General features: G+C 54.0%; 1 protein-coding gene and 1 long non-coding RNA gene across 3 annotated transcripts in view; one reads left to right on the forward strand and one right to left on the reverse strand.

Annotated features, from left to right (window-relative positions):
• The window catches only part of SDK2 (sidekick cell adhesion molecule 2), a 249,546-nt gene that overhangs the window by 213,140 nt on the left and 19,678 nt on the right, over window positions 1-16,728 (reverse strand). The window lies entirely within an intron of this gene.
• LOC116576979 lies at window positions 293-2,329 on the forward strand. The gene is made up of 3 exons (XR_004280355.1): window positions 293-619; window positions 1,226-1,355; window positions 2,093-2,329. It is a non-coding gene; the product is annotated as an uncharacterized LOC116576979 (long non-coding RNA).

Raw genomic sequence — 16,728 nt, forward strand, 5'->3', positions numbered from 1 at the left:
GTAAAGGAGAAGCTTCCTGTCCAAGGGCCTGCCCAGGCAGAGGCTGGGCCACCCCCTGCTGGAGAGAGCATTCCTGCTCTGGAAGGGGGGGGGTTCACTCTTCCCCCTGAAGATGCTAAAATGATCTAAGCAGCTACCCTGCTGATGAGACTGTGGAAGGACTCCTTTTTCCTCTGAAATGCGGCCCCTGCTGGGCCCCAAGATGGCCAGGTCAGCGTGTAGGGCCATCTGTGATGTCACACCAGGCAGAACGGCCTTCCCAGAGTATCCAGGAGCTGAGACCCCTGGTATCCTTCCCGCTCCCCAGGCTCTGAACATAAGAACCATTTGGCTGCACGGCCCTGTGCTACCTACTTTCCAAACACTATCTCATTATCTTCACTCCCTCGAACGGCCCTATTAGAGAAGTATTATTAGCACACTTTGAAGAAGAGGAAATCCAGACTCAGAGAAGGAAAGAACATTGCCAGAGGCTCCACAGCCTGTCAGTGGCAGAGCCAGGATTCCCAGGCTCTGTCTGGCTTCTGTGACACAGGCCCCAGCACACCCAAGACCCGTGGACGACGTCCCCCACCTGGGCCACCTCCTGGCATGGTCACAATACGCCTCATTTCAACAGGTGCCCTGGGACAGAGACGTCAAAGAGAGAAAGATGGGGACCAGGAGGGAGGCCCAGAATGGCTGTCTCAGAGTCCAGGGCCAAATGGGCAGCGGGTCCCCCTGGAGACTGCCACACGTAGGGAGTGCCCGCCCTGGCTGGCTCCTGGCCACGGGCACCGACACGTCAGCCTCCTTGGCCGTGGCAGTGTTTATTTCCAGGGCGAGGCAGGGAGCGGTTTCCAGGTGGGGGTCCGTGGAAAGAGCGTGCTCACACACACTCCTTCTCAAGCTGCCCTCGGCTGTTCCTCAGGAACAGAGCCCCATTCAGCGTGTCCAGTGAACCCGCCTGCGTGGCTGACGGCCCGCATTCCGGGAAGGGTGGAAAAGTCAGTTCCGAGACGCACGCCTGCTCCTGTCGGAGCCAGCCCCCTCCACCTTTCCCCCATCCTTCCCCGCCTCCCCAGGAAGACAAGGCAAACCCAGAGCGCCAGAAAGGGACCTGGCTGGCTCCGGGGGGGAGTCACATGCTGTCACGATAACACAGCATCCCAAGGGCCCAGCGGGCACTGGGCTTGCAGGAGCGAGGGGAGGCTTTGGGATTCCTCTTGACACCTTGTTCTTCTAGCTCTGCTGAGTCGGAGCCTGAAGGCCAGGGCGGCTGGCTGCCTGGTGCGGATGTCTGGCAGGACAGGCAGGACGAGACGAACGGTGCCAAGAGAAAGCCCAGGGGACTGGCCCAGGTCAGTGGGTGACAGGTGAGACCGCAGGCACACGGGCGTACAAGCTCTCTACAGAAAAAGTTTAAGAAAAAGGCCAAGGAGACATTCACAAAGAGATGTTCCGGTGGTCTGGGGCTCATCACAGACACTTTGCCAGGAGCTGTGGGTCCAGCAATGGCCACCGAAGCCACAGGTGTGAGGGTGAGGGGTAGAACGCTGGCAAACACCCACATTTAGGGGCCCACCACGGGAGGAGGCCCGCCAATGGGCCTGGGAAGGGAAGTTCGAGCGGCAGAAGGAGCACCCCCCACAACCCCAGAGGTCCATGATGTTCTAGAAACCAAGAAGGGAGAGGTCCCCTTTGGTCAACTACAGGCAAGACAGCAAGTCTGTCAAAGGGTCCACTGGACTGAGCCACATGGGAAGCCCAGGCAACCTTGCCTAGAAGTTCCTAGGGGGTGGGGCAGGGGTGAAGGTGGGCGGGCAGTGAGGGAGGCTGGCCAGTGGAGAGGGCTTGGCGTGAGGGGAAGACAGAGAGACGGGCCAAAGCATGCAGGAGAAATTGCTAAGATGAGAGAGACTCATTAGCAGGTGTGCCCTGCTGGGAGGGACCCAGCTGAGAGAGGGAAAGATGAAGCTAAAGACAGGGGGCGCCCGCACAGGGAAAGGGGGTGGGGTCCAGCCTCAGGGGCAGGGCCTGGGCGGGACCCCAGGAAAGGCGAGTGGGGAAGACGTCTGCTGAGAGTCCAACAGATTCTCTTTTCTTGGAGAAGGCAGATGGGGCTGAGCTAAGAGGCGGAGGAGATGCAGAGGAAGTAAGACTGACTCCTGACCCTGTTCCAGATTTCCCTTCTCTCCCTTCCTGCATCAGCCCTACATCACCTCCCCCAGGAAGGCTTCCCGGCTATGCAGTCTGGGTGGGTTTCCTGTGACTCCCCTAAGTTCCAGTAATGCCCCACCCACAGGCCTCAGAACCCAGTTCTGTGTGGGTGTCTGGGCGCCTCGCTAACACACGGCACACGCTAACAGGTCACGGTCATGTCACCAGCCTGTCGTGGCCCGTGATTGGTGCTCAGAATGCTTGTTGAGTGACCTGCAGACCACGGCCTCTTCTCCCCTCCTAGAGATTCAAGACTCCCAGGATTCACCAAGTCTGAGAGAGCTGACACCCCCTTTCCTTGCCAACCCAGCAAGACCATAGAAAATTGTGGAGTTTGCTTTTTTTAGTTCCTGTGTTTTAAGGAAAACAAGGGGGAAAAAAAAACCCACTCACACCAAACAAACAAAACAAGGCGGCCCTGGCGAAACACTGATGAGGTCTAATTAGCAGAGACGGGGCTGTGTTGGTTTTCCTTTGCAAACATCCTATTTATTTGTGGGGTGCTGGAAGGGGGGGGCACGTCATGCTTGTTTCTTATTATTACTTTGCTTCACGCCTCGACTACCACAGACGCACTCGTGATGAAAGACTGTGGCTCTCAGAGGCAGCAGCGGGAGCCCAGGAAGCCAGCATAGGCAGCCCCCTGGGGAAGTGAGACGTGGCAGGGGACATGGCAGGGGACAAGGGGTGGCCCGCTGAGCCCCTCTTCTGAGGCAGAGCCCGGGGGGGAGCAGGGAGCGGAAAGAGGCTCTGGGTGGGGGGAGGGGGCCTGAAGGTGAATGTCAAGGTTTCCACCTGCTGCAAGGCCCCATCCGCATACCACCTCCAGCTCTTACACTGACTGCGGAGGCGGGGGTGGCTGTTTCCGTTTTGCAAACGAGGCTCCATGGGGTACCGTCCATTGACCCACGTGATGTGGCTAGCAAACGGTCAAATTAGGTTTCTAGCCCTGGCTTGGCTCACTCCAGAGCCCATTTCCTTTTGGAAAGCCACTAGCTACTCCCCATGGAGAATCCAGATTTTAGGTCCAGAGAACAGGGAGAGAGAGGGGATAGCAAAGAAATAAACCACAGAGTCTCAGTAAAGAACACGGGTACTCGTTGCGCGTTATGAAAGCACCCAGGCTGAGGGTCCAAGGAGCCGGTGACGACCAAGTTAAGGGGAAGGTTCTCAAGGTCAAGTCCAACGGAGCGGCATCAGGACAAAGACGGCGTTAAGGACGTTGTGATGGGAAGCACTGGGCAGGCTCAAGTGCCAATGTTTTTGAGGGTCTCTAGTGTTCAGGGCTCCGAGCTAGAGCAGAAGGACAGTCCCTGACTCCCTTCCTCATTCAACGCTCTACCTTGAGTGGCCTCTCGTCCCACTTTCTCTGGGAGAGAAGATACAGCTCAAAGAGCCACGACTAATCCAAGTGCCAAATAAGGGATGAGGACAAGGAGTGGTGAAGAGAGCTTCAGAAAATCCTCCAGATCTCCAGGAAGGGAGGACAGAGCTGCCCTCCCCACCAGGACAGTCCTGGCATGAACAGACCCAAGTGGGAAGGGCAGGGCTGCGGGCGAGCCCAGCGGAGGCGGTGAGGACTCCTCTGCCCCGTGTCACTGCAGGGTTTTTCTCGGACACCAGCCGGATATTCCGCGGTTCAGCTCAATCCCGACGCTATCTCCCTGGAGACGGCACCAGAGCCCACAGGTTAAGGGCTCAGTCCTATTAGAATGACCCCTGTCCCCTCTCTCAGATGTCAATCCCGAGTCCAGGCTGTCCCCTGTGCTGTGACTGGCGGTTCTAACAACCCCCGGCTCGGGTTACATTCCTTTGCCGGAGCACCTTACAGAACCCAGAGAAACATTTTAGTTATGAGATGACTAGGAGGCAGGGTCCTCTGCAAGCGGCCACTCTCCCCAAATATCCACGTGTTCACCAACCTGGAAGGCCTCAGAACCTCGTCCTTTGTCGTCCTGGGCTTTTATGGAGGGGCTCATGACATGGGATGGCTGACTAAATCATGGGGCTCTTGGTGGCAGATTCAGCCTCTGACCCCTCTCCTCTTCCCTGGAGGTCAAGGGCGGGACCGAAAATTCCAACTTTCCAATCACAAGGCCCACTCCCCTGGCACCAGACCCTTCCTTAGGTGTGGTTCCCAACGTTATGTCATCAACAGAGCAGAAGACACCCGTGATACTCTCATCACCTCAGAAATTCCAAAGCTTCTAGGAGCCCTGTGCCAGAAACAGAGATGAAGACCAAATATATATTTCTTACTATAAATCCCCGTGTCTGAGAAGCCTGGGTGGCTCAGTCACTTAAGCAACTGCCTTGGGCTCAGGTAGTGATCCTGGGGTCCTGGGATCGAGCCCCGCATCGGGCTCCCTGCTTGACGGGGAGACTGTTTCTCCCTCTCCCTCTGCCGGCTGCTCCCCTGGCTTGTGCTCTTTCTCTCTCTCTGTGAAATTAATAAATAAAATCTTTTATAAATAAATCAATCAATCCCAGTGTCACAGGCGCCCACTGAGTGGCGGTTAACTACCTTACTAACCAACTGTTAACTATCTTAACCACTCCCTGGCCTGAAAGCAGGAAAGGGTCACACTCCTTCCTTTATTTGTTCAACAGGTACGCATTTGTCCCGCGTCTACCATGGACCAGGTGACCAGGCGCTGTTCTGGAGGTTTGGGATTCACTCAGAGACCCTGAGAAAAGACTCCTGCCCTCCAGGGGCCGGCATCCTGAAGAAGGGACCAGAGTAAACAATACGCACCCACTACACTTGCGAGTGATCGAACATGTTGCAAGGGGATACTGATGTAAAACGAGACAGGAATCAAGCAGCCAGTGAGGGGTCTGGGGGTGTGACGGCAGGGTCTGGGGACAGATGAGAGCGAGGCCAGAGCCTGCCGGGAAGGTGACATTTGAGTGAGCATGTAGGCTAGAACCAAACAGCTTTGGGGGTGGGGGGAGTGTTCAGGGAAGCCAGACCAGCTGGCCCAAAGGTGCTCCCGAGAAGGCTGCACAGTGCGTGGGGCACACACAACAGGAGGGAGGCCACTGATGCACACTGGGCGGCTCGAGAAACAACAGCACCCCAGATCTCAGAGCGAGAGAGAGCACGAGCAGGGGGAGCAGCAGGCAGAGGGAGAGGGAGAAGCAGGCTTCCCGCTGAGCAGGGAGCCTGACGTGGGGCTCGATCCCAGGACCATGAGACCATGACTTCAGCCAAAGGCAGAGGCTTAACCCACTGAGCCACCCAGGAGACCCTCCTCTGGCCTTTCACTTACACTGCTGGCTTTGGAGCAGAAGACAGAGGCTCTGGGTTCTGTCGTGTTTTGTTCTTGGGTTCTTTTTTTTAGTGCCATCTGACTTTGGGACAGTTTTAGACTACGGAGCGGTCACATTGTTAGAACAGAGTATCCCCATGTGCCCAATCACCCAGCGTCTCCTATTCCTGGCATCTTACACGCTATGGCACGTTTGTGACAGCTAAGAAACCAGCCTGGTACGTTACCGATAACATCACTCCTGTGTGTACAGATTTCACTGATTTCACCCCACATCCCTTTCCTGTTCCAGGATCCCATTCAGGATTCAGCTGTCATGTCTCCTCAGGCCAATCTAGTCCTGACAGTGTCAGACATTCCTTCTTCCCGATGACCTTGACAGAGTCGAGGAGCACTGGTCAGGTGACTTTGTGGAGTGTTTGCCAAACATGGGTTGGTCTGATGTTTTTCTCACGGTTAGGCTGTGGTTACGGGGTCGGGGGAGGAAGACCACAGAGGTAAAGTGCCATTATCAACACATCACATCAAGAGGACGCGTTATCGATATGACTTATCCCTGATGACTTTGACCTTGATCACCTCACTGAGGCGAGGCAGTGCGGGGGTGGGGGGGGCAGGTACCAGCTTTCTCCACCGTAAAGTTACTTTTAAAACTTCTAAGAGGGATCACTTTCATTTTACAAGGATCACTGTGGCTATTGTTTGGGACTGGTGCTGAGCCCAGGGCACAGAGGACAGGGGCCCGGACCAGTGCAGTAGCAGAGAGTGTGGTGAGAAGCAGCTGGGTTCTACATCCATGAATAAGAGATAGTCTAATAATTAGATTATTCTATTGGATTAGATATGGGTGTAAGGGGTTTGTTTTTTAAGGTGGGAAAAATTCTGTTTCTCTGCTAATGGGGATGACCTTAGAGGCGAGGGGCCTCACATCTTTATGTGCTAGAGGCTCTCCAGATCCCAATGGGGCCAAAGCCATGGACATCCCTCTGGAAATCCAAGAGCCTCGGAGGGCACACACAGCGGACACAGCCCCTGCTGGCTGTGTAATAATGGCCCCCATCCCAGCCATCAATAGGCAGCTGTCAGGAGCTCCAAGCAGCTTCGAAGGCTGGGGACAGGGTTGGGGCCAGTGTGACAAGAGGGACACAGCTCAGCAAGGCAGCTGCACTAGAAACAACTGTCACGGGCACAAGCAGAAGGAGGTGCCTGTATATCCCCAGACCGCCCCCCCCAACCCTGAGATGCAGTAAGACACCCCATCTCCCTCATCCAAGTCCTGGCAAGGGCATGGGGTCTCCGGTGGGTAACAGCAAGCCTGGCATGCTTTGGACCCACTGGCACCCAGGGATCTCCAGACAGGGGCTTGAACCGCCCCTGCCCCCAAATCACAGGCTTCAGCAGCTCTTCAAAGTTGTCCATGTCCTCTGGGGAGAAAGCGAGGCCCAGCCAGGGAACCCGGGGCACCCCAAAATGCACCCCATCCCCCCGCTCCAGGCCCAGAAACTGCTTGCTCCATTCTAGCCACTGTAGAAAGGGGAAAAGTCATCACCGGGTCTTCCACTGCCAGCCCGAATTTTGTCCCATCACACATCCTAAGCGGCTGCAAATCCCAGGGACGGTATGATTCTCAGTATCTGGGTCACTCTCCGGGTCTCTACGACTCTCGGGGCTGCTTTGGTGCAATTAGGACGCCGACAGCCAGGAGAGCGAATGGCATTGCTGATTTTCCCCAGAGCAGCTGGGAGGAAAGCAGGCGTGCGTATGTACGTACGTGTTTATGCACAAATGTGTGTGTGCGCGCGTGCAACTGGTGTGTGTTGACAAGTGTGTGCGACGTGTTTCTGTGTGTGATGCCATCTGTGTCAACAGCATGTGTCTGTGTGTGTGATGTGTGTCCAGGAAGGACTAGGAGGGTGTGTGTGTGTTTGAGGTTGGGGTGGGGGTTGCGCAGGGTTGGAGCAGGGAGATGGACAGGGCACGGAAGGAGGTGCAGGCCCCCCACTTCTCCGAGGAGCGGAGGATCTGTCAGAATCGATGGGTCTCAATTCTGTGTTTTCTGCACAGAGAGAACTTACATTTATGCACATGGGGGTCCTGCTGGCTTTGAGAAGCTCGCCCAAGGTCATGGGTTGGAGGCAGGAGAGCAGGAATGGGGTTCAACTTCAGGCTCACTCCCAGCCCCTTCTGTCTGGGCTCAGTGCCCGAGAAGGCGGATACAGATTGTCTCTCTCTCTGCCCCCTGACACCACGGAAGGGCAAAGACCCCGTCACCCGGGTTCAGGCTTCTGGGCTCTGTCCCTCCCTTTCCTGGCACCAAGGCTATGACCTCAGCTGCCCCCAAACCTCCCTCTGGGCAGGACCACCGCCTTCGGAAGGTCTAGCCCACGTTGGCACCTGACACTCTCACGACAGACCACGATGAAGGCAGCGTTCTCTCTCTGGCCTGGTCAGGGCCTGCTCTGACCACCACGGGCACTCCCCAGAGCCGTCCAGACAAAGCTCTGCACAGCCAGGACAGAAAGAGCTGGGGCCAGCCCCTGTACTCCGCCCCGCTGAGCACCAGACTCCCTGGGACAGGTGCCCTCGAGGGGCCCAACGCCAGTCCCTCCACGGTCACTGCTCACGTGGTCAGTGGAACAAGCATGGGGTTACTGAGGCCTGAGCCTGAGATCTGGCCCTGCTGCGTGCTAAGCAGTTGTGAGAGCTCGTGTGAACTGTCAAAGCTCTCCAAGCCTCAGTTTCCCCACCTATAAAGTGACAGTCCCCATACGACCCCTCACTGGGCTGTTTGCCGCTCCCCCTGAGGTACAGGATAGGAAACACTCCAGCAACCTTCGACACATAGTCAGAGCTCAGGAAGCGGTCTCCTGTCCCTACTCCAGCAACATGGGACCCAGCACTCCACACCTCTTTCCCTGGGACCAAGTCCCTGCTTGCTCTGGGGCAGTCCCGCCAGCCTCTCCCCTGCTCCCACCAGCTATGGCCACGCAGAAGGAGCAGCCCCAGAGCCCTGGGTGAAGGTGATGAAGACATCCCCAGGCAGGACTGGGGTCCGCAGGACCCGGTCTTCCGCCGCCCCTCTCAGGGGAAGCGGGGAGCAGGACCCTGACACACGCGGCCGGTCATGGAGAGTTTAAATACCACACAACTTTCCCTTCTCAGGAGGGATCCAGTGTTACCCAGCAGCCACCAGGGACGTCTCCCCACAGTACAGCTGTGAATTAAACATGTAGCCTAATGAGTTGATTTTATTAGTTTGCAAACGCATTGAAGAGTCGTTATCAAAATAAACATCCATGTCTTTCACCCCGGCTGCAGGCTCTCCAAGCAGGGAGGATAAACCAAGTATCCACCAGCAGCAGCACGCGGCGGGGAGCTGGCCCAGGCGGGACCCCCGCCGCCACCCCCCCAGCACGGGGGGGGGGTCAAGGCCCGCTCTCCAGCCTGACTCCAGAGCCGGGGGTGCAGAGATGTCACGAACTAACAGAAGCAGTGGACATGGGACGCTTACTATGGATCAGCCTCCGCTCCGTGTTCTCTGATCTCCCACTAACCCTAGGGGGTAGGAAATATTTTTCTAGGCGAAAACCATTTTATAGAAAACACTGAGGCACAGAGGGGCCTTTCCAAGACTAGTTTCCCCCCCAGAAGATCTCCATAATCCCGTGGCTGGGCAGGGGGCAGGGAGAGGCACAGGCTGACTTTTGGAGGAACCCACCCTCCCAGCCTGTCTCCCTGGAGACGCCAGTGAGTCTCCTGCTCACCGCCCCCTGCCCCTGGCCCCACGGCCCTGGAGAGAGAAGGTTCGAGGCTGGAGGAATTAGCCGCGAAGCCAGCAGGACAGGGACTGTATTGTCACGCTCTGCAGTCCGTGCTCTCTTTGGAAAGGATGCTCTAATCCTATTTCATCCGCTTTCCACGGCTGTCAGCTGTTTGCAAGCATTTGGGAGGCAGGTTTGCGAAATCGGAGCCATTGTGGGCCCCCCCCCCCCCACGCGTTGGCCCCTCCCCCACTGGCATGTGCTCCTCCATCCATCACGCTGTCCTGGACCCTTTTGTTGGCCAGCCAACCCCCACCCAATGGCATCTCGGGGCCTCGGCCCCCTGCCAGCTGCCCCACCTTTCCTTCTATTTTGGGGACCACAGCAGGACAGGGATGGGATGCATCAACCAAGCCCCGCTGAGAGGAGGAGGAGGAGGAGGAGGAGGAAGAGGGGGGGGCCCTGGAGGTGGGGGTGGGGAAAATCTCCGAATCCCCAGGGAAGGAATTACCTAAGTTGCAGCCTCCTTCTGAAAGTGAGGGCAGAGTGGAGGGATCTCTTAAAAGCAAAGAGATGTGTACTTAAGGTCATTCACACTCCCGAGTGCAGCCCGGAGACCCAGCTATTAAAACCAAACCAAAGATAAACCACTGACCCCAGCCCCTTGGCACAGCAGAGGCAGAAGAGAAAGGCCAGAGTTCCCAGGAAGGCCTCCAGGCCGGCCTCTGCCCTTCCCCACTATTCCCTCCCTCTCCTCCACCCTGCGCTTGAGAAATTCAACTGCTTGTAGTTTCCCAGGCCCAGGAGCCATGGCCACCCCAGCCTCTAGGCCTTTGCTCAGTCCAGCAGACCCGGCCGCCTTGCCCCATTGGTCTGGTTCCCACCCTACCTCATAACCCAGCACAGGTGTCATGCCTCTGGAGAGCTTTCCGAGCCGACGACGGGCCACAGAGTCCTAAAGGCCGCTCTGATGCATCTCTCTGAATTAAACATCCTATGGGATTTAACTGGGCGTACCTGGTCCCCCCAGACTAGACTACGAATTGAGGTCAGACGAGCTCAGGGCCCACAAGACCTACTGTAGCCTCTTGGAAACAGGGTTCACAGAAACTGGATGTCGGATGTTCAGATCTTGCCTGACACCGGATGAGCACTTGATTAGGTACTGGCTACCTCTCTCATCACTATGATTCTTGGTCTCATAATGATTTCTCCAGCTCCTGGAACCGTGCCGGCGACACACTGAGAACATACTTGATACACACTAAACTATTGACCTAGTGGCGTGGGATTCTATTCAAAATCTTAGGAAGATAAAGCAAGAAGAAAGCCTTAAAAATCACTGATGTCACACAGTCTGTTGTAAAGGACAAATGTGGGGCTGCAGAAGGAAAGTCACTTGGCCGAGGCCCGAGTTGGTCTCTGGCAGAGCAGAGCTAAGGCCCAAAGCCTCACGTCCCACCAGTGCCCGCTGCCTGGATGCCCTCCTCACCATAAGCCAGAGTCCATGCAGACCAGATGCTCCTGCGGGGCAAAATCTTTCCAGGTGTCTTTGCAGAACTCAGCCCTCCACAGAACACTCAGAGCATGTTAGGGGACGAGGCAGATCCCCTGCGTCTGTGCCCTCACCGAGAGAAGAGGGAAAACACACGCTCTCCCCAGCCTCTGTCTTTCTCCACGCCACTCTGTCTACCACTCGTGACCCCAGGGCCTCATCACTGGCTGTGGGGGTGGGTCTGGGATAAAGCTCCCAGCACAGCAGCTCAGTGACACCAGGACGGGAGAAGACAGGGTCGTGGGCAAGGTGGCCAGGCTGCCCTTCAGAAGCCCCGTTTCTAAGCCACTGTCATGTGAAATCAGCAACACGCACACACACGTGCACACTACAAACACGCAACAGTCGTGCACACCCACGCGATGTACACCCACGGCCCCCAAGCACCTACACACGGACACACACAGACACACACACTTCTTCCCTCTGCATCCCAGCCGGCCGGACCGCATGGAGCAGGCACGCCATCCAGTCCGTGGAAATGGCCTTGCCTCTCTCCCGGAATGCTACGAAGGGACCAGAAAGGCAAGCCACTCGGATGTGCCCTTGCAAAGCACACCCAGGACACCATAAAGCCTGCGCTCTGCCGCCCGAGGCTTCCCAGCACCTGCTTCCCTGCCTCATGCGGCCCCTTCCCTCCTGGGCCGGGCAGCCTCCCCGGACCCTGGCACCCAGCTCCCTCAGGCCGGCTCAGCGGGGTGTGCGCCCATGCCAGCTCTGGAAGGAGAATCAGCAGGAAAGACGCTGGCCAGCATGACTTCATTTCACTGACCAGCCGCCTCCTGGGGCCTTGGCCTGTAATTTTCAGCCCTGAGCACGCACTCAGCCTGGTTTGGTTTGGTTTGGTTCCCCAGGCTGAGTTACCACGTGGCAGGAGATCCTTTTTCTGAGAGTAAAGGAGTCTCAGTCGTGGGTGTTTGGTGCTGGGAAAAATTAACCTTCCAAGACGGTATAAAAGAAGGAAGAGAAGACACTAACTAGCCTAGAAGGACAGCTCCCTTGGGCAGAAAAACAGGAGTCACAAGGATACGCAGCCCCTTTTCTTCCTCAACCCAGTTCTTAAAAAAGGTGCTCAGCCAGGGCCACGGGCAAGGCAGTGTCCTTTCAGGTCTCCGAGGGGACAGGATGGGACGCCCCAGGGAAGGGCTCAGATTCCAACCCTCAGGACAGCGGGGGGAGGGGGACCTTTTCAAGTGGGGACAGCTGAGAAAGGAGGGGGCGGCCAGGGCAGGCAGAGTGGAGAGAAAGGGGGTTTGCACAGTGACGGAAGGCGGCACGGATGCCTGGAGCCTGAGCAGCCTCGCGGGCGGGGGTGGGCAAGACAGCTGGCCTTGCACCCAGAGGCGGCGGCCCCGGAGGGCTGCAGAGGGCACGGAGAGGGCTCAGGAGTGAATCTCAAGGACCACGAGCGACCTGGTTGCCTTACTGATACTCGCCCTGGGAGCTGCTGGAGGGGCTTTTCTCTGGGGAGTTTCCAGGGGACCAGGATCATTTGAAGTCAGTCTTGCTCTAAGGCAAGTGGTTGAAACCCCGGGGTCCCTTCGGGCTCCTGGCTCTGGTTTCAAAGTCCAGGCCAAACGGGGAGGCCACCTGGAGACCTTGTCCACCCAGCTGCAGAGGGCCCCCCCCCATCCAGCTAGGCTGGTCTCCAGGGGACCCTGGAGCTTGGGGCGGGGGCTGTCTCTGCTATTTGCCTTGTCCTTCTGAACAATTCACCGTCCCTGGCAACGGAACTCCTCCTCCTGGTGGATTAACCAGCTCTTCTGAAATCATAAATAATTAGTGAGCCCGTCCTCTATGCCACTTAACAGTTTGTGTTTTCAAAGCACTTTGTGCCCATTAACTAAAGAATTCTTGATGCGTCTCCAGGAGAAAAGGAGAGGGAGACTGAAAAGACCTCTGGAAGGCATCTCCTCCATCCCCTGCCTCTGCGCAGGACGGTAGGAAAGAAAGAAAGAAAAGCTAACGAACAACCCTGTTTGGAGAAACCACCAAGACCAAAATGGCCGGGACAAAACAGAACAAAGAGAAACAAGTCCTAACCGGGGCAGGCTGCTCTCTGGTGAGTCTATCCGCTAGACGGAGCCCGGCACGCCAAGAAGCCACAGAGCCCCGTGGAATGCGGTGGGTCAGGGAACAAAGCTTCCTAAGGGACAGAGCGGTGGTTAGTTTAATCCAAGGCAAACCGGGGAGTCCTTGATCCAATAAGCAGGTTTCCTCACCTGCAGTAGCGAAAATGGTAATTTGCAAGGGAGACCTATTCATTAGTCTGCAAATGACGCAGTTCAGATACCTAGGTATGTCCCCTCTTAATTAGCCCCCTACCTCTGCCTGGCCACATTTAAAGGTTTGTTTCTGGCTGGGGCCAGAAATGGATATTCATGCCAGCTTCCCTCTCCCTGTGGAAAAGAGAGAGGTCGATGTGTCTGTTGGTTCAATTACGGTTGCCAAAATAAGATCCTCCTGGGGGGCAGCAGTAGGCCAACCCGGGGGCGCTGCAGAGCTAGCAGGAATCATGGAAGCATCGCTCCTTTGCCCTTGCTAGAGTCACAGACACTTAATGGGACAGCGAGGGGCTCCTGAAATCCACTGTGCACAGCACAGAGCTGAGGAAGGAAAGAAACAAGGAGGAGGCTTCACCGCTGTCCTCTGAACACACACGGCACTTCTCCCTAAAACCTACAACCCACTTCATGCCCAGAAACGGGGCAGCAGGTGTGTGAGTGTGTCAGGAAAGCAGCCTTCCCCTCTTGCCTCTACACTCGTGTTCCAGGGGACACGGGCCAAGCAAAAAATCTTCTCCTGGGCAGGTACCCTGCATTCTTCATCACTTCTGCCATTGTCACTAAAAGCCGAGGAAAGCAATGGTAAGAAAAAGGGACAGGTGAGAGCAGATCCTGCTTCTGGCATCAGCCAAGCAGACTGTGGCCAGAGCATCCATTCCACAGCTGACAATGACAATGTCTGGAATGCGTCCATAAAACCCAGCTACCTGAAGGCCCTGGAGAGTGAATCAGAGTGGGCAGATTCTGGAGAGGATGTGAGACACAGAAGCAGCGCATGGCTCACTGAGTTTCCTGGGTTTTTTATGGCTTTTAACTTGAGGGCAGGCTGAAGTCGGCACCTCACAGAGAGCTCAAGCCCCCCACAGAATAAAGCTACAGTCATCAAAACAGTAAGGACAGACGCGGAGACCGACGGAACTCAAGTGGTAAGACTTAAATCTGTACGTCTACGGCCCAGTGACAAGACTGCCAAGAAACACTCAATGGGGAAAAACGTCTTTTCGACAAATGGTGTCAAGGCAACTAGATATTCACAAGCAAAAGAATGAAGTTGAACTCCTACACCACACCGTATACCAAAACTGACATAAAATTTAAATATAAGAGCCTAAAATATAAGACCTAAATATAAGAGCCAAACCATAAACTCTTAGAAAAAGCACAGAGTTAAATCTTCATAATCTCGGATTTCGCAGTAGATTCTTAGATGTGATACCGGAAGGAAAAATAGGTTGAACTTCATCAAAATCAAAACTGTTTGTGCATCAAAAGGCAATCTAATAGAATGGGAAAAAATACTGCAAATCATTTATCTGACAAGGGTCCAGTATGCAGAATATTTAAAGAACACTTATAACTCCACAATAGGATTTAAAAATGCACAACGAAGGTTGCCTCGGGAGCTCAGTCAATTATGCGTCTGACTCTCGTTTTTGGCTCAGGTCATGGTCTGAGGGTTGTGAGATCGAGCCCCATGCAGGGGGTACTCAGTGAGAAGCCTGCTTAAGATTCTCTTTCTCTCCCTCTGCCCCTCCCACCACTCATTATGTTCTCTCTCCCTCTCTCTCTCTAAAAATCAATAAAATATTTTAAAAAATGCACATAGATTTGAACAGAAATTTCTCTGGAAAAGATACACAAATGACCAACAAGCATGAACAAGGATGGTCAACGTTGCTACTTGTCCGGGAAATGCAAGTTAAAACTACAGTGAGGTACCACTTCGTTAAGAGAGCTGTAATTAAATTAATTAAACAAACGAAACAAATAATCAAACAGAATATAATTGTCAGTAAGGATGTGAAGAAATTGGACCCCCTGTACCTTGTGGTGAGAATGGAAAATGGAAAACAGTTTATCAGTTTCTTAAAAAGCTAAACGTAGAGGGGTGTTTGGGTGGCTCAGTGAGTTAATGCCTTTCCCTTGGCTCAGGTCATGATCCCAGGGTCGTGGGATGGAGCCCTGCATCAGGCTCTCTGCTCCACGGGGAGCCTGCTTCCCCCTTTCTCTCTGCCTGCCTCTTTGCCTACTTGTGATCTCTGTCTGTCAAATATATAAAATCTTAAAAAAAAAACAACAACGTGAAACGTAGAATTACGGTAGGACCTGGCAATTCTACTCCACTGAAAAAACTGAGAACAGATATGCAAACAAACACATGTACACACAGGCGCATAGCAGCACTGTTCACAAGAGCTAAAAGGTAAAAACAGCCCACACGTCCATTAACGAGTGGATAAACAGATGTGTATACATACAGTAGAACATTATTCCAACATAGAAAGGAACGGAATACAAGTACATACTACAATATGAATGAACCTAGAAAAACATTATGCCCAGTGAAAGAAGCCACACACAAAAGATCCATAGCATTATGACTCCATTTATAAGAAAAGCCCAGAATAGGGAGACCTCTGGATACAGATCGCTGATGGTTGCCAGGGGCCGGAGGGAGGAGCATCTGGGAAGAACTACTCAGTGGGTACGGGCTTTCCTTTTGTGATGATGACAATCTTTTGAAACTCAGAGGTGGGAGTCGCACTACACAATGAAGGTACCAGAAATGCCCCTAAATTATTCTCTTTAAAATGGTTAATTTTATATCACGTGAACTCTAACAGAAAACTCAGAGTCTTTCTGGTCTGAAGAACAGACACTAAGGGCAACCACAGCCAGTGGAAAGTGAGGGGTGAATCCTGGAAAGGAGAGAGCCGAAGGAAGAACCCCAAATTCCATGGAGAGGCTCTGCTCGAATCTCTGACCCATTAACCATGCACGCCCAGGGCAGAATGCAAGTAAACCAGCTGAGGACAGAAGAACTGAATGGTTATTTGAGCTACTGCCCTCGTTGGGGTGTTGAGGAGAAGATGGAGTCAGTTTGCTGTTTCATTCCCAACAAAGCAAAAATAAAATCAATACTCTTTGAAGAAATATAACAGAATCCAGGTACTCCATAACTTAAAAATCACAATGCCCAGGATACATTCCAAAATTACCATACAAAGAGCCAGGAAAATATGACCTATGCTCAAGATAATCAATAGAGACTGGACCCTGAAATGACTGGATATTGCAATTAGCCAGCATTGGTTGTAAAGTAGCTACTAGAACAAATCTCACTGAGACCCACAACAATACGCTCTTAGCGGGTAAGAAGACTGTAAATCTTTAGAGAGCTAGAAAATAATACAGTATTTTTTAGAATATATAAATTCATACAGAAAATCTTGAAACCAAAAAATAAAACATATGATGGGCGCCTGGGTGGTTCAGTTGGTTACGTGATTCCCTCTGGCTCAGGTCATGATCCCAGGGTCTTGGGGTCAAGCCCCATAATGGGCTCCCTGCTCAGTGGGGAGTCTGCCTCTCCCTCTCCATCTGCCCTTCCTCCCTGCTAGTGCTTTCTCTCTCAAATAAATAAAATCTTAAAAAAAAAAAAAAGATGTTATTTATTTGACACAGAGAGAAAGAGATCATAGCAAGCAGAGAGGCAGGCAGAGGGAGGGGGGAAGCAGGCTCCCTGCTGAGCAGAGAGCCTGATGCGGGGTTTGATCCCGGGACCCTGGGATCATGACCTGAGCTGAAGGCAGAGGCTTATTAACCCACTGAGCCACCAGGCGCCTCTCGAATAAATAAAATCTTTATATATATAT

The sequence above is a fragment of the Mustela erminea genome, chromosome 18 (assembly GCF_009829155.1).
Source record: "Mustela erminea isolate mMusErm1 chromosome 18, mMusErm1.Pri, whole genome shotgun sequence".
Taxonomy (NCBI): Eukaryota; Metazoa; Chordata; class Mammalia; order Carnivora; family Mustelidae; genus Mustela; species Mustela erminea.